Source organism: Lissotriton vulgaris, chromosome 10 (genome assembly GCF_964263255.1).
Source record: "Lissotriton vulgaris chromosome 10, aLisVul1.2, whole genome shotgun sequence".
Classification (NCBI taxonomy): Eukaryota; Metazoa; Chordata; class Amphibia; order Caudata; family Salamandridae; genus Lissotriton; species Lissotriton vulgaris.
The window spans coordinates 398,470,875-398,489,187 of record NC_141698.1 but is presented as its reverse complement, the minus strand read 5'-3'; the positions used below and the strand labels follow the sequence as shown (position 1 = coordinate 398,489,187).

Below are 18,313 nucleotides of genomic sequence, written 5' to 3'. Positions count from 1 at the left end.
GTCTTAATACCAAATGTGAATCCATAGATATTGCTTTTTGGAAATGGCAGGTTACATACATTCCAGTATGCGATTACCAAATAGCGAATTCTATGGATTCTCTAATTGGGAATCTCAATTTTGGAATGTATTACATTTGGGCCATGGCCTCTTGCTCTCCTCACAATGGTTCTCTTGGACAAGGCGCTCTGTGAGAGTAAGACGCTGTGTTTGTGTATACCACAGCAATGAGCATACATTTTTTCTTAGGTCAAGAAACATCAAAGCTGTGCATGACTACTTGAAGGGTCAGAGAAGTGTGCCTGTATCCTTGAAAAGAGCAGGACATTGTTTTTAATTTGTTGGCCAATGTTTACTAAATCCCACATGTTGGAGTTTGCTGCTTGATAGATGATGCCACAGGCCTTGAAGGTGATGTAGAATGGCAGAGGAAGACAATAATGTTATTTCAGTGTGGAGATAACTTTGTCATGCTTATACAACCCCTTAATGATTCAAGCTGCTGCTCGTGCAATGCACAGTAGTTACGTTAGGTGTGAGACTGTGGTGCCAGTGAGCAAGCAATCCCACAAGCCTAGGAGTGGAACCAACTCATGGGCTTTCAATAGTATGCAAGTTATGTCCTCATGCTAAGTGAAGGCAACCTTTCTTTCTTCCTCTAGAGCGTCTAATTGTGAAAACAGCATGTACCTCTAGTATAGGGGTCTCCAACTTTATCTGATTCAAGAGCTACTTATGTTCAATCAAAATCATCCAGAGCTCCTAATATTAGTGATGTTGTAGTGGCCACCCCGAACAAGACTGTTAGCAGTGATCACATCAATGCATTATGCAGGGTCATCAGTATATTTCCCTCTACATGGGTAATACATAGCTGCACCCCCTGGCACCAAGGTAGTAATGGGATTTGTTAATCTCTCCAACTCAAATAGGTTTAAATACATCTTGAAAATTCAAACAACTGCTTAATAGTTCTGAAAATACACACATTTTCTTCTTGGATGTATGCTTTCCAATTTTGTCATACAAATCATAATTCAACTAAGCAAACGTTTCTATTGTAGGAGTCTGGGCTGCACAAAGGAGAGCTACTCACAAGCTGCTGGAGAGCTACTGGTAGCTGACAAACTACTCGTTGGAGATGCCTGCTCTAGAATGTCTTTTTTGCAGATTCTTACCTCTTAGGTGCTGCGCCTATTCCAACGGCCGACGGCACCACTACCTCAGGAGTGCTGCCGTCGGCCGTTGGACGTTCAAACCTCACCTGCGCAATGGAACGTTAAGCACTGGAGCTGGACGTTCCATAGCTGCTAAGGTGTTAAGTGATTGCTGCTAAGCAAACAATGTTTTAATATGCAAGGGCACTCTTTTCAAAGTACAGTGACAATGATGCCCGTCGTATTAAATGGGTTCACAGCATGTTATATTAGTGTCCTCTTCTACTGTAAAGTTGTTAAAGATGCCATACCAATACAACCTGCTACCTCTATATCAGTTGTCAGTAATTGAGGTACAGTTAGAGGACTGTTGCTCAGTGTTTATGAAGTTGATGTTAGTCAGTGAGTGCAAAGCTGCAGATCCCTTATATTAAATTCTTATCATGTATGTTGTATCATCTGTTTTGTGCCAGGGTCCCATTTCTCAACGCACATTCCAATCAATACCTAAGAGGGCGAGATTGAGCTCTCCTTGAGCTGCATTACATTGAAAGACTTCTCTTTCTCCAGCTCTTCCTTTCTAAAACATTGCGTTGTCCTGCAGTGTTTTAACCTTAACTGCGGCGGATTTTCCGCCGCGGTGAAGGCGTTCTATTAGGTGGGCGGGGCTGCATCGGCCGTTGGCCGACGATAGCACTAGCGAGGTAGCGCTCCCGTCGGCCGTTGGCCGACGGCAGCACGCAAGGGGTTAAGTGCCCTCTATGCTTTAGCTGCGGGAAGGGGTATAATTTCTTTCACTGTAGCATAAACCAGTATTCTTTCTCCTCATTAGCAGTTGAGAATTTGGTCAAGTGACAGATATTTTGCATTAAGTTGCCCTCCTATGTTTAGACATTTCTTAGTTCTTCAATTGTTCTAGCAATGCCTTTTTTAATTAAATCATACTTTGGACTGCAGAGCTGCAGATTCATTCAATGTTTAAATCTGTGTTTTTGGGCCTATCTTTCCCTCTTGTAGGCCCTATTCCTCTTTGATCTTATCTGAATCGGTGCCATTGGGTAACCATTGGGTAACACATTAATAAATGTGAAAAAGTCAACGAATGTGTGAAGGGGATAAGTTAGCTCCAGAGGAATTTATGGTCTCTATATCATGAATTCTTTTTAGGTGGTTTAACTTTTAAGGCCCCTTTCAATTTTTAATTTGTATCATCACAGAGTTGCCCATGATTTTTGTCTATGAAAGTAAAAACTACAGTCTAGAAGAATTAATTTTTATATACATTTTCGAAATACAGGTTGTAGAATTTTAATTCAATGAAATGTATTCTTTCCTTTGCCTTATCCCGAAATTTTGCACCCAGCTCGCAGATTACTCAGATCATGACTGATCAATTCACCTGCAATGCATTGCATCAACACAACATTGTTTGATGATCACGTGAATCTATTTGAGAATAATGTTTTTTTTTTATACTAACATTTTTAACAAAGAGTTATAAACCAAATATAGCAAAATTGTCACTGTGTAACTCGACCAAATATTCATAATTTCTGTGGTGAAATCATGAATTAGTTACACGAATTATGGTACTTTGTGTAAATGGCTTCATAATTACAAACATTTACAAACAAATCTAATTTTTCAGGTGTCTTAAGCACTACTATCCAAGCAGGGGTGGAGCATTGGATACAGATGAAAGGGAAAAGCGGCAAATAGTCTTAAGGACGCCTATCAGTAAGTAATGACAATCTTTTATTTCTGATCTACATATGAAATATTCACACACATATATATGTGTTTATTGTGTATGATAAAAATCCACATCAGAGGATGAGGAGAGAATGAGAGAGACAGGCAGAGGCCAAAGACCAAGGCCAATCTATCCTAGGAATATGTGCCCACGTTTACAAGTTGGTAGATTGGAGTCAGAACAGTGAACGTGCCCAACAATCTACTTTGAAAAAAACACACCTGTGAAACGTTACAATGTCAGCACTAAGTACTCTTTATATTTCTCTATACTCTTCTAAATGTTGCAGTAATACCTTGTGATAAGGGTTTTATCGCCGCTAGGTACTTCCACAGTATTTTACCAGAATGACATAAATAATGCTTTGACAAACATCATAATATGACAAACCACAGATTGCAGCAGAATGATCAATAATTTCCATTTTGGTAGATTGAAAGGAGGTTGCAAGTTTTCTCTGAAGACGTGTTTTGATAGAGATTTGATCAGCTGCAGCAGGTTCACAACAGTTCAGTTAGTAATCAAAATGTAATATCCAAACACATGTGATAAAGTAGAGAAAAATGAACTTCGAAGCAATAAGAACTCCTTGATTTCCTTAGCTAAAAATACGTTTTAAATAATGGCATTTTATTAATATTCTTTTTTTAACACAGTTAAACACCAAAATTATGGTCGATATTACAACAAAGGGGGCTGTACATGAGTGATAATGATGATTATAAACTCGACTCTTTCAATACCTTCATAAAGAGCTTTGATTATGGGAGAGACTCAGTTCTCTACCTTCATGAGATAAGGCACGGGTGTATTCTTGCACTACTCATATCAGTTAAAGCCTCTTTGTTAGTGATAATTAATCCTTGGGAGTTGGCAGTTAAGTGATTAGGGGCTAGATGTAGGTAAATCTTTTTTACCGATTCTAAAATACCGAATTTTACCGATTCGGTATTTTAGAATCGGTAAATTAGATGTAGGTAAAAATTCGGTATTTTTTACTGAATCGGTGAGATTCGGTATTTACCGAATCGGTACCGATTCTGTATTTACCATTGATTCCTATGGGCCTGGAGGCCCATAGGATTGAATGTCAATTACCGAATTGGTAATTACCGATTCAGTAAATACCGAAAAATTCAAGGGTGGCAGGGTGTCACTTTGACACCCTGTTGCACCCCTAATTAGTGCTTGTGTACCATGTGGCCCACATACATGCCCTTAGGCCAGATCAGATCACCCGATAGTCATTTCTATGCTAGGGCGAAAAAAAAAAAAAGGTTTTGTAGGGCATGTATGTGTGCCACATGGCACAGGTGTAAATGCACATATTTGCATTTACACAGGAATTCGTTATTTACCACCAACTAATAGTTGGTGGTAAATAACGAATCCTTAAAGCCCTGTAGCACTGTTTAATATGCTACCTACATGTCAAAATACAGATTCGGTAATTTTACCAAATTGGTCATTTTACCGATTCGATAAATTTACAGATTCGGTAAAATTACTGAATCTGTATTTTGACATGCCCTACATCTCAGTATCCAAATACCGGTCGGTAAAGGCCGAAAATCGGTATTTTTGGCCGTTACTGACCGGTATTTAGATACCTACATCTATCCCATAGTGTTCATTTCTTAAGAAGACAATTAGAATTTAGAATACCCCCTCTTTCTAGTTGAAGAGATTGTTTTGTGTACAGGTTGGGGGCTCCCTATGCTCAACATCCTATTAACCCATCTGTCTCCTGTGAATAGCTCTGGGGCTACCGGTAGCTCTTCAGCTGCTAAAATGTAACTCACATTTATGGAGAAAAGTGCAGTATTTCAGTTAGATAGTATGGATATAAGCAGCACTAACCTTCAGACAACACGAAGGAGACAGTACTGCTCAACCCCAAATCCTCAGAGGAACAGCAATCGAAAACAATGACAGAGCTCAGCTACTGCACACTATGTGACTCGCATCATGGATGTGCAACATGAAAGACCTCGATAGGGCAAGGCTGCAAGGAGATTGGTACTGTTGCAGACCCCACGTTGCAGTTAAACTTTATGGCTGTGAGTACAGGGTTAGGAAAGAACAATGACACTTACAGCTTGAGTGGCTTACGGGCAGATTTCCTGGAACAAGGGAGCTGGTTGTGTTGGCCAAGTGTGGAGGCAACTCAAACCAAGGATAACAGGGGCTGATGAAGGAGCAAGACATATAAGTGTCTAACCAACTTTGGGAGATGGCAGTGAAATGTGTGTGTGCACATTTATGCACCTATGTGTATGCGTGTGTGTGTACCTGTTGTACTGACACTGCCTGGCAGACACAAGTCCTTATAGTTGGCAATCCCTGGCATCAAAGTTCACCATTAGCATTTGGAGACCAGCAGTCAATGTAATCCTTGTCAGAATGGTGATCATTTGCAATGGTAGACCATAGAATAGAGGTACCCTAAATCATATTTTGAGTTTTCCTGACCTTGAATGCCATATTGGTGGCCTCCTGGCATATTGATGACTATTCTTGCTAGATTTTACTCAATATGAGTCTCCAGCTCTGGCATACTCATAGCCATCCTTGGAATAATATGGTAATTCCTTACTTAATTGTGGTTGTGTAAGGTATAATGCTGTCCACAACTGGCATTGTCGTGGCTATACTTGGTATATTGTCCCACTGTCTAGTCCCACAGATATTATACCTAAAAAGAAACTTATTTTTAAAGCAGCATCAGTTCCTCTTGTAACATTGGCTTATTTAAAAGTAAAAGAAAAAGAAAAATCCACCAAAGGAGTGAGGGTAAGCTGTTCCTTTACTAGCACCCTTCCCTCTTTGTGTAGCCAATGTAAGCAGGTTAAAAATAACAACCTTCCAAAAAAACTATTCATGAGGCAGTTAATTGGAACAATGTCCACTGTCATGTTTTATAATCGCTATATTTCGGGGGAAGGCTTCCCTTTTTATTTAACTAAGGTAACTAGGCACTCACATAAATTTGTGCTAACCAGACTCAGGTTTGGTATGGCACATTATTTAGTGGCCCATCCAAACATTAAAAAACACCCGAGTGGGCCATGTATGTGTGATGGTGTGTCTATCCAGAGCACTCTGCACTTTATGCTGTTTTGTAAACTGTACGCAAATTTTTGTACTACCTTTTTCAAACCTATATTTGTTAAATATGGTGTACGTACAGTTAAACATGCTATGGCTTTAATTTTTAATCTGCAATCTGTAGACGTCTGTTTTTATATTGCAATGTTTTTAAATCGGTGTATCAACTCCAGGAAAAGTATGTGTTTTTAACGGACCTCCGACTGTTAACTGTAAATTATTCTGTGAATCAATGTGTTTTTTAATGAATTTTGTTGTCCATTAATACTACTTGTATAACTTTTAATGAAATGTCGATGTTTTTATGTTGTGCTTTTATGGTCATTTACATGTACCGAATAAAGCTTCATGAATTGAATTGAATTGAGGCAGTTAATTGTGACAGATTTTGAAATTAGTATATAGATCGTATCGCACAACTAAACACTGGTTGCCAAAAGTTGGTGCATAATTTGCAACTTCATTTTGTGAGTTTTAGTATCTGATCCATAGTGACTTAAAATAAAAGGTTAGTTTCAGACAAAACGAACATTTTGCTTCAGAAAAATTCAAAAAAACTGTTTTGGGAATATCTTTACTAAAAATGAAAAAACAATTATAGCATAGCAAAATGTTTATTTTCTGCGACATTTATAAGCTGAAGTTTGAAGCAGGATAACTGCATTTTCAAAATATATAGCAGATAGTGTAATGCTAAATTATGCTAAATTGGGGAACATTTTTGCTAATGTTATTTATTTGTCGCCGGTTTGGACTTGCTGATATAGCTATTATGTTATAAATGATGTAGGGGCATGCCATACTGATAAAGCTTTTATATGACATTGTTCCTGATAATCCTGCCATCGGCGCACAAGTAGTCACTACTACCAATCCTGATTATGGTGAACACTAATGTAGTCAAATTTGAAGTGGCCACTGCTAATATTTGTTAGTATCTTGTGATAATTTTTCATTGATTAGAAGTAGATCCTATATCAAAGGTGGTGTTTATCATTTCTTATCAAAAATCTAATTTTGGAAGAGGGGGTTAAATTGTTAATTTGATTTAAGGCACATTTGGTAAATAATGTAGATTTTGTAGTGAGAACAGCCAGCGATAGAAAGTTATGAATGTGTTACTTTAATCATAAAAGATGTTATCTTTAAACATGACTATGTAGACATCACAATCTATAACGGTGTTTTCCTATGATCAACACAGTAACTGCCACATGGATGGAAATGTATTTCACTCCAATGCACTAGAAATGCTTAGAAATGTTGTACAAAATGAGTCATCTTACACTAACTGGATGTGAGAGATTGGATTGTAGGGTGAGTGGGGTGTGATCCCTGGTCAAGAAACAACCACAATTCTTGTCAGGGTGAGACACAAGCCAACCCTAAATATAACCTGTGCTCAACCCTCTGGTAGCTTTGAATGGAGCGGTCAGGCTTAACTTAGAGGTACTGTGCAAACTATTTGTCCAACACTTCAAACAGTGATAAAGTGAAAACACCACAGAAAAAAGATCCCATGCCAAGTTAAAACACATAGAACTTTCTTTAGTAAATAAGACAAGACCAAAGAAACAAAAATCCAATCAGTAGAAAAGGAGCTATTCAAATTTGAAGGTGTTAGTGAAAATAGTGCTAAAAAGCATAAAGCACCATCTGTAGGTATATGGTCATGCCAAACTAGACTAAGCCACAAGTTCAGGCTAACAGTGATGGTGTGCAGGCTAGCTACAGGGAAACAGTTAAGCCCACTGAACAAAGTACCTTGAAACCTGATTTTACAAGCCTTGCGAAGATCTGCATTGAGGATGTATTGCACAGCCAAAGAGAAGTGTTGGGTCAGAGGATCCTGTCGACGGGGCTTGTGATGCGACTTTCAAAGCAGAGTACACACTGCATAGTCAGGACAATTCATCGGTTACAGGGAGCTGTGAGGCCGAATTGCAAAGTCTGTCATTGAGGCTGGCGTCGCTGAAGGATGCGAGCGCTTGCGCCGAGGAAGCATCATGCAGCAGTGGTTCTGAAGGCATTGTGGACTGCAGAAATAATGCAGGTCTTTGCAATGCTTTAATCCACGCAGCAGTGGAGATGTGAAGGTGAAGGACTGGGTTATTTAAGACCCAGCGGTGCCAGGGGACAACACCTGAAACCTTCGTGGGTAACCTGTTCCGGCGTACAAATGACAGAGACACGGGACACTTCCTTCGGCGTCAAAAATTCGAGGTTTATTTACTGCAGGGAACACAGAATTCACGAGAAGTACACAACGGGTATGTTTTCGGGATCTGCTTCAATTCGCTACTGTGGATCGCTCCTTTTTATACACGGTTCTCTCATAGGCTAACATGGTACACAAAGGTTTACAACTTGGTTCCCATAATTATCCCCAAGAGGGGTCGCTTTGATGCATTCAAGGTCCGGAACATAAGTACAGAAACATTTGTGGTTCCCAACTGTAAAAACCCATCTTCCCACCATTAGTACATTCCAATCGGCAGTAAAGCAGATCGAAGAAGGAACAAGGACAGGTGCAGAGGAAGGCAGAAACAGTGGGGAGATCGGAAAGGGTGTAAAAGGGGTGGTATCGGGAAACACGAGCTACAGGCATCAAAGAGACGTGCCTAATGAGATGCACGGCTGAGACAACAGATCGGCACAGCAAGAGGAGCCTCGAGCGGGGCCATCTGCCTTACAACATCATCTCCCTCATCATAAAGACACTTTCAAAGGAAACGTGTCTTCCGCAAGAGTCTTGGGAACCCCAGGGTCGCGAAGCGGACAGCGTCCGTTCGCTGGCTACTTGAGGGCAAGAGACAAAATGGATGCCATATCTAAGATGGAACCCGTGGGTACAGATGTATAAACCCACGAAACAGACGAACGGTTTAGGTTAGCACAGCGAAACTGCGCACACCCACTAAACTCGTCATTTGCGGTTCGTAGATACCAGACTCGACCATATTCGTGCGAGTCGAAAACTCCACTTACAATTGTCACGGAACCTCAGACGCTCCTTTTGCCCTCATGTAGGCAAGCACTAGTCAGAATCATATTCAATATTCATCAGACCATCTAGATGTTGTTGCAACATAGCTCTGTCCAACCGAGCTCCTTTGGTAACAGGCGGCTGTCTTATACACGTTGTAGCGCATAGGCCACATAAGGCAGGACCACACTGCACACAAAGGCAACACGTGAACAGGAACACTACAACAACTCCGATGATCATCAGAACCTTCCAACCCCAAGTCGACATCAGGCCCCAAAACCACCCAAGCAGCGTCCAATCCCCTACGTCCGCGTGTATGGACTCAGAGATCTTATGCAACCTTGAGATGGCTTGATAGACGGTCGGAGCGTTATCTGGAATGAAAATGCAGCAGCTCGAATGGATCACCTTACATACCCCACCTCGATCTGCTAAGACCACGTCTAAAACCATACGGTTTTGTAACGTCATGAGCCTTTCCGCCTGAAGTTCTGTGGTGATATTACCAAGGGCACTGGCAGTGATATTAGCTGTCGATTCCACCACACGAGTCAACTGTCTCAGGTTCCTACTATTAACCATAGGTCCCCAAAACGGAAGGAAACCCTTGAAAAAGTCTCCTGCCTCTTGACCAGCGGTGTCCTCTTCGCTAATCACGCCTCTCACAACTCTAGTTTTGTGATAGTCTGCATCTACAGTGAACGTCGGAGGCAACAGATTTGCGATAAAACATGAGCCCACAAAGTCGGAGGGCAACCATGTATACGCACGATCATGGCAGACAAAGTATGTACCCTTGGCAGCCAGAAACACAGGGGACGAGACCATCGGCAGGATATAATTCTCGGAGCAAGCACTCTCTCCAAGACGAGCTTTCGATCTTCGGCCACGACCCATTAGACAGAGATTACCAATGTGGGGTACGACCCATATCGGAGGCGAGCTTCTAAGCTGTTTTTCACTCGTGAGCGCACTATACTCGACCTTACTCAGGACCCTATAGGCTTGTACCTCTTCCTCTGGAATGAGCGATGGCTCATAGATATCTTTATCCAAATCTTCTATCGCTATAGACAAAGGCTTATGATACGAGCCAGGACCAGAGTAGGGAGAACGTGGCTCTCGACTGGGGTAAGAATCTAGTGCACTTCGAAACATTGTTTGGAATGCTCGAGCTGAACCCTGGGAACTATAAGGTAGGACCAGATATGGAATTCCCTTATCCGTGGTATGTGGCATTAACCCACACACCCAACAATTTGTAGTATTCACCACTAACTGATGCTGATGAAGGAGCTGAATAAAGGAATTATTTCTGAATTCCACACGTCTAGCCTGTTCGTGTTCGGGTAAGATATGGAAAGAATGAGGGGATGCAGTGGAGGTAGATTTAAGTTTAGAAGTAGGAGTAGGTATGGCAGAAGGTAAGAAGTACGACATCATGTAATACACCCCACCCGCCAATAGCAAGGAAACAGTCAGAAACAGTAGGAACACTTGGAACATAAAACATTTGGTACGAATAATTTGTTGCAGGTTGAATCTTTGCGCCTGAGCTTCTTCCAAGTCCATCAGCTTCGAAAACGCCATCCCCTACTACCGTCCGCAACGTTTCTTGACGCACTTCGTTCTGTGTAGCAGTAGTCAATCCCTAGGAGTTCCCAGGAACCGACGGTCTTTAGCCTAGCGCCAAGACCTACTAACCAGAAGGAAGTACACGCGCGGCCCTACGGTACACCTGGATGCAAGGTATCTTTATTCACAATGTATATACAGACGGTCTCTTAGCTGTGAAAGTAAAAGCACATAAATGGAACAAAGCTCAATTTTTACAAAAATAATCACAATAATACGGGTGTTTGGAACTGATCGTGGCAAATGGGAAAATGCAGTTGTCAAGGGACAGAACGGAAATGTATTTGTCTCTGGTGTTAGATCGCAAAAAGTATCGAGTTTTCCCAGGACGTGTCTGTTCGTCAAACAAAGAATCCGATGAAGGAACAGAGTTCTGCGATCAGTTGAGTGTTCTAATCTTGAGTCTTGTGATGACAAATGCCCAACAATGTCTTTCTGCTGCACTGAGGATTCTCCGACAGGCTGTGCGTCGCTAAAAGGTACAAAAGTCTGTGGTCCTTCGGTTTCAGATGAAGCAATGCCCTTCCTCACCCACGAGTCTGCCGGTAAAGGTATAGGAACCTTCTTAGTATGAGTGGCATGCACCCAATTTTTTCGCCCTTCCAAACGGACGGCAGTTCTCGTGGCAAGGAGGACCTGGTAGGGTCCGGTGAATCGGGGTTCCAAGTTCTTTTTTCGGGCAAAGTTGCGGGTGACCACCCAGTCCCCGGGTTGGAGCTGGTGGCCTGGACCCTCCGTCTGCGTCGGCAGTGCTTCGTAAACCTGTTGGTGAATTAACCTCAGTTTAGCAGTCAGATCATAAAGATAATCAATCAACATTGGATACTCAAGATTAGAAAATACACCCGGTCTAGGAACCCCCCAAACATTCGCAGGACGGCCGAACACTATTTCATAGGGACTAAGCCCTACTCGGGAGTGTACTGTCGTCCTTGTTGACAACAAGGCAAGGGGCAAAGCATCAGGCCACGAAAGACCAGTCGTAGCCTGAATCTTAGCCAGTTTAAGTTTAAGGGTGCCATTATACCCTTCAACCAAACCTGCTGACTGGGGATGATTGGCGCTATGGAATTTTTGATTAATTCCAAGGCCCTTACACACACTCTTCATCACACTCCCTACAAACTCACTTCCGTTATCAGACCATACAATTCGAGGCATTCCATAGCGAGGAAAGTATTCCTTCAGCAGGATTTTCGCAGTAGACAGGGCAGTATTGTCTTTAAGAGGGTAGGCTTCAATCCATCGGGAGAATGCGCAAACCACAACCAAGACGTATTTCAGATTATTGCATCTCTCCATATGGATGAAGTCTAGCTGAATTACTTCAAAGGGATATGAAGGGGGAGCAAAATGGCCAGGAGGTGTGGGGGTCCCCTTTCCAGGATTGTATAACATACATACCATGCAATTCTTCACCAATCTCTCAGCACACTTCGTAATACCATCATTCTTCCACACAAGAGACAACAACTTACAAATACCTTTCGCACTAATATGTGCTAACCCGTGTGCCATTGTCACAACAGCCAGCATATATGCATCTGGTAACATCCACCTCTTGTGCTCCGACAAATCGACCCAGCAACCATTCGCATCCAACTTTCCCGTACTCTCTTTCCACTTCGTCTTTTCAGTGTCAGTGGCCTCATTCTGAATTGTTTTCACGCTCTCGATAGTGTCCTCACACATACTAGTCTCTGTAGGCCACCTAACCGACACATACATTCTAGTGCTAAAGTTCCGGGCAGTCTCCTTAGCAGTCTCATCCGCGAACGCATTACCACGACCAACATCATCCGTCACCTTACGGTGCGCACTACATTTAACAATCGCCACTTGCTTAGGTAACGTAAGTGCATCCAAAAGATCATTCACAAGCTGTCCATGCTGAATTTTCGTACCATGCGACGTCATAAAACCTCTCTCTCTCCACAATCGTCCAAAGCTGTGAGCGACGCCAAAGGCATATTGGCTGTCGGTAAACACATTCACTCGTTTCCCTTTCGCCAACACACACGCTCTAGTTAGAGCGATCAGCTCTGCAGCCTGGGCAGAGTTCTGATTCAATCTTGCAGTTTCCACGACAGTATTCAAAGTTACAACAGCATACGCAGTCGTGACATCACCATTCGGCCATTTAAAACACGAACCATCCACATACAAAGTCCCATCGGGATCTTCCAAAGGGGTGTTTTTAAGGTCCACTCGACCTTTTGTTTCCTCCTCAGTCCTCAAATAGCAGTCATGGGCTGCTATTTCATCTGACTCTGCACTAATTGGCAACATAGTCGCCGGGTTCAGGACGTTACATCGTTTTATCTGAATATGACTTGCCAACAACGTCAGCTCGTACCCTGACAACCTCGCACTCGTCAAGTGCTGAGTTTTCGTACGATTCAAAAGAGTGTCAACTGCATGCGGAACCATCACTGTAAGCATATTATCCATGACCAATCCTGCTGATTGTCGGATGGAGACCGCGGCTGCCGCTGTTGCTCTCAAACAACTCGGCAATGCTCTAGCTACCGGGTCCAAGGTTGAGGAAAAATATGCACATGGACGTTGTTTATCACCGAAAGGTTGCGTTAAAACACTCAACGCACAACCTTCCCTCTCGTGAACGTATAGTGTAAACGGCTTGCTATAGTCAGGAGTACCTAACACAGGAGCCGAACACAATGCGTCACGCAGTTCCGAAAAACTTTTCTGACATTCTTCCGTCCATGGTAAAGGGGTTGAAACATCCTTGCACGTAAGAGCCACCAATGGTTTCGCTAACAATGAAAAATTCGGAATCCACTGTCTGCAGTATGACGTGATACCTAGAAAGGCACTTTGGGTCTTTGGGTTGTTGGCACAGATATGCGCGCAATGGCTGCAATTCTCTCTGGGGTCAACCTTCTTCCCTCCTTTGACAATAAGTGACCTAGATAGGTTACTTCTTGACAACAATATTGAAGTTTAGAAGGAGACACCTTGTGATGTAAGTCACAGAGATGCTGCAACAATGATATAGTGGCAATTTTACAAATGTCCCGAGTATCTGCAGCCACCAATAAGTCGTCGACATATTGGATCAAAGCCGCACCAGCCGGCAACACAAACGCATCTAGTTGACCCTTCAAGGCTTGACTGTAAATCGATGGACTCTCACAGTAGCCCTGAGGAGCACGTTTGAAGCGGAAGCTACGGCCACCAAGAGAGAAACCGAAAAGGTCTCTGCTTTCTTCAGCAATCGGAATACTGAAGAACGCATTCTTCAGATCGATTACTGAAAACCAAGATGCAGAAGCTGGAATCAGAGTCAGTAGCGCCGTGATGTCAGGCACAACAGGGAACTGAGGAATCACAATTTTATTGACCTCCCGCAAATCGATAACAAAACGATAAACAGGTGGTTTAGAAGGATCGGTACGTTTCAAAATAGGCAGTACGGGGCTGTTGCACACGTTTCCCCGGGTCTCCTCAATGACATCTTTCTCGATCAAATCATAGATGATCTCCAACAATGCTCGTTCACCATCAAGGGAGATACGATACTGGGGAATACGAGGCAATCGCACATTAGATTTCACGTGAACAACATAAGGGGAGATGTCGAGCAGGCCCACGTCATTGGGACCTGTTGCCCACAAAGATGCAGGAAGAGAACTCAATTCTGGTGGAAGCTTGTCGAGAGACAAATACATTGGGGAGACAACTCTCTCACCCAAAGTAAGCTTCACTCCCGCAGGAGAACAATACAAAGTCGCATACAAACGTTTTAGCAAATCCAGGCCCAAAAGATTTTCACCACAACCAGTGGTCAAAATCAACGGAGCTGCAAGCTCACGTGGCCCAATTGTGAGTGGCAATGGGCACGAAACCGGATTGCTAACAGGGGCGCCAGAGAATCCAACGGAAACATTAGTTAAGCCAGACAAAGGTGCGCCAGGGAGTTTCGAATGCATGATGGAACTTTTCGCTGCACCAGTGTCCAACAGAAAAGGCTCAACGACGCCCGAGGTGGCAACTGCGACGTAAGGCGCTCTCTGATCAACCGGAACTGATACCACTCCCTCTCCTTGTCTACGGCTGTCCTAGTAATTACCGTCGTCCGCATCGTGATCGACGTAATAATCATCTACGTTGTATTGCGCAGATCGTCCTTGCGATGATCCACGTTGATCAAAACAATTGTTAGAATTTGACGAATTGTCTGAACGATCGTTGGGAGCACCTCGACCCCTACCACGTGATGTCTGCTGAGCACCACCACGACCTCCTCTAGATGTGTTACCACTATTACGCTCATTTAGAACAGGACAATTGAATTTCAAGTGACCCTCCTGTCTACAATAGGCACACTGATTGTACCCTAATGAAGATCTTTGCGAAGAGGAGTCATTTCGCGATTGCGACCTATTAGATTGCGACTGCGATCGATTTCGTTGTTGCGAATCATTCTGATTTGAGCACGGAGGGTACGCTTGCTGCAACAACACCTTAGTTTTAAGTTCTTTCGTCTTTTTATCGGCACGATCATTCTCTTCTTTCTCCCTATTCTCATAATATTGTGCCGTAGCCAATATTTGAGCAGATGTAGAAACAGCCCACGCACTCTCAGAATTGTTTAATTTATTGCTCAAGTCGGGCAATAAGTTTGAAACAAATTTATCCACAAACAACCGCTGACCACCCTCAGTACTCATATCTTGACCACTATGGTCGATAAATGCCTCCTCAAATCTCGTAAAGAAATCGGAGACACTCTCGTCTTTCTTCTGTCGGCAAGCTGACAACTTGTCCCAGTTCACCCTCATAGCCGGCATAAGAGTTTTCATCAAGGTGATGATTCTCTGAGGGAGATCAGTAATGAGCTGGTCAGGCTTAGCCCCGCCGACTTGTCGTGTATCGGCCGCAGTAAGAGCAGCCCAATCGCCACCTAATTCGTTTGCATGATCTTCGTGCCGAATCTTAGCCCATACCGGTTGCGGTACAACATTGCCAAACAACATATTGATATCGGCAAGATTCATTATCGTAGCATCTACGAGCTGCGACAACTCCTTGTAATACCCTGCAGGATTTTTGCGAGGGTCAGGCAAAGATTGCTTCACCTGCAAAACATCCGATCGTTTCCATGGGAGATGTATCCATACTCTCTGGAAATGCGGCAAGATCGGTGGAGCAGCGCCAGGGTTACCTGGCATCCACACTGGTGGAACTTCACGCATAGGAAACTGACCAGACGGATCTAACTGTCTCTCAACATCCTCAACGAACAATGCTTGAGGTATCGGAGAGGGACGAAAAGCTAATAATTGCTCGATAGCACGTCGAACGTTGGTACCCACCACCATTCCGCTCGAAAACTGAAGCTGCAAGTTAGTCAAAGCAGTTAGTACATCTTCCGATGCATCTGCCGATATTTGATCGCGCAAAACTTTGCACATTTCTTCAAAAACATACCTCTGTGTCGGTATATTGAATTGACTGAACGTATCCAACACCCAACGTGGAGGATTTCTATGAGGATGCAACATCCATGACATCGCCATATTGTACAACGCGGCGAATCAGCGGACTCAAGAATAGGTCCAAGAGAATTGAAAAAGTTAGCAGCCATTGAAGGGGTACGACGTCAAGTAGTTGGAGAAGTATACGATAGAGTAGAAACGAGAGAAGGAGTGGTAACAGAAGAAGCAGCAGGAGTAAGTAGAACAGGAGCAGTAGCGGGAGCAGGAGTATGTGGAAGTGCAGGCGGAGGAGCAGTAGGAACGACGATAGGCAAGGGAGCAGGAACAGTCGGAAGAACAGGTTGAGGAGCAGGTACAGGAGCAGGTACAGGGGGAACCACAGGAGCTGCGGTACCCTGTGCGTACGGAGGTGGTGACTTCATAAGATAGGACATTAAAGTATCCTCAACTAACTCCTCCTTCTTATCTGACTCCGTTGGCAGAGCGGGATAACATTTATCTATAGTCATACGCTGAAGCCTGTCAAAAACTTCCTTTTCCTTATCCTCCTTATCACGCTGAAACTGCGCTGCTTTCTTTACAATAGTAGCAACACCATCTCTCTGATTACGTTTAGTCTGTCTGATCTCTTTCTGTCGGGCTTCTTTACGCCACAACCGAAAGGCATCAAACATGGCCGGCCTTGACTTTTTCTTAAACAATTTTGCCTCGAGGTTATCTAAAATCGGGGTCTCAAAACTACCATGAGGTGGCCAACTAAGGACACCATCCTTTTTAGTGTAACGAATCCAATATTCATTAAAGGTAATAGGACCTAACCCATGCTTACTGTAAAGTTCGTAAGTTGGAGTTCCAACCGGAGGTATCGGACACGAGTCCTCCAGTCGGGAATCCGTACCACAACGTCTGAAACAACTGAACAAAGTACTACAACCAGGCATCTTGCACACTAGCCGAGTTTCACAAACTTCAAGGGTTACGGGATTTACCAAGTCCCAGCAAAGAGCAAAAACCCTCGGTTTTTGGTGACTGCAGACGTCAAAGAACACAACAAAGAACCAAGTACTAAGAACCACAAATGCAATGGAACCATGCAACAACTAAGCAACCACAACCAAGGATTCTGGGAGCGACCCACAAATATTTAACTCAAAGATCAATGGCGTCACCAGGAAGGCCCGTCAATCGTCTCGCTGTACCGAGGTCTACGCCAGGCGCCAAAACAGGTCTACAGTCAGGGCAGCAGTCCGTCGCAGCCGTCAGGAGGCGGGAATCTTCGCGGGAAAAGTCGTCGGGCCACTTGTTTCGACAACAGGATCGATGAAGCGGAGTGCACCTTCCCTCGGAGATTTCACACGAAGTTCCTCACGATCGTCGGGCTTGGACCGGTACCACTGATGCAGCCCCACATTGGGCGCCAACTGAAGGACTGCGTTATTTAAGACCCAGCGGTGCCAGGGGACAACACCTGAAACCTTCGTGGGTAACCTGTTCCGGCGTACAAATGACAGAGACACGGGACACTTCCTTCGGCGTCAAAGATTCGAGGTTTATTTACTGCAGGGAACACAGAATTCACGAGAAGTACACAACGGGTATGTTTTCGGGATCTGCTTCAATTCGCTACTGTGGATCGCTCCTTTTTATACACGGTTCTCTCATAGGCTAACATGGTACACAAAGGTTTACAACTTGGTTCCCATAATTATCCCCGAGAGGGGTCGCTTTGATGCATTCAAGGTCCGGAACATAAGTACAGAAACATTTGTGGTTCCCAACTGTAAAAACCCATCTTCCCACCATTAGTACATTCCAATCGGCAGTAAAGCAGATCGAAGAAGGAACAAGGACAGGTGCAGAGGAAGGCAGAAACAGTGGGGAGATCGGAAAGGGTTTAAAAGGGGTGGTATCGGGAAACACGAGCTACAGGCATCAAAGAGACGTGCCTAATGAGATGCACGGCTGAGACAACAGATCGGCACGGCAAGATGAGCCTCGAGCGGGGCCATCTGCCTTACAACATCATCCCCCTCATCATAAAGACACTTTCAAAGGAAACGTGTCTTCCGCAAGAGTCTTGGGAACCCCAGGGTAGCGAAGCGGACAGCGTCCGTTCGCTGGCTACTTGAGGGCAAGAGACAAAATGGATGCCATATCTAAGATGGAACCCGTGGGTACAGATGTATAAACCCACGAAACAGACGAACGG

At 43.7% G+C, this 18,313-nt stretch overlaps 1 long non-coding RNA gene across 1 annotated transcript in view; it reads left to right on the top strand.

Annotated features, from left to right (window-relative positions):
• The first annotated feature begins 2,800 nt into the window (after positions 1-2,800).
• LOC147685299 (uncharacterized) overlaps positions 2,801-18,313 on the top strand; it is a 1,016,963-nt gene continuing 1,001,450 nt past the window's right edge. Inside the window, exon 1 of the long non-coding RNA XR_015300433.1 lies at positions 2,801-2,894. This is a non-coding gene — a long non-coding RNA (uncharacterized LOC147685299). The remainder of the gene's footprint in view (positions 2,895-18,313) is intronic.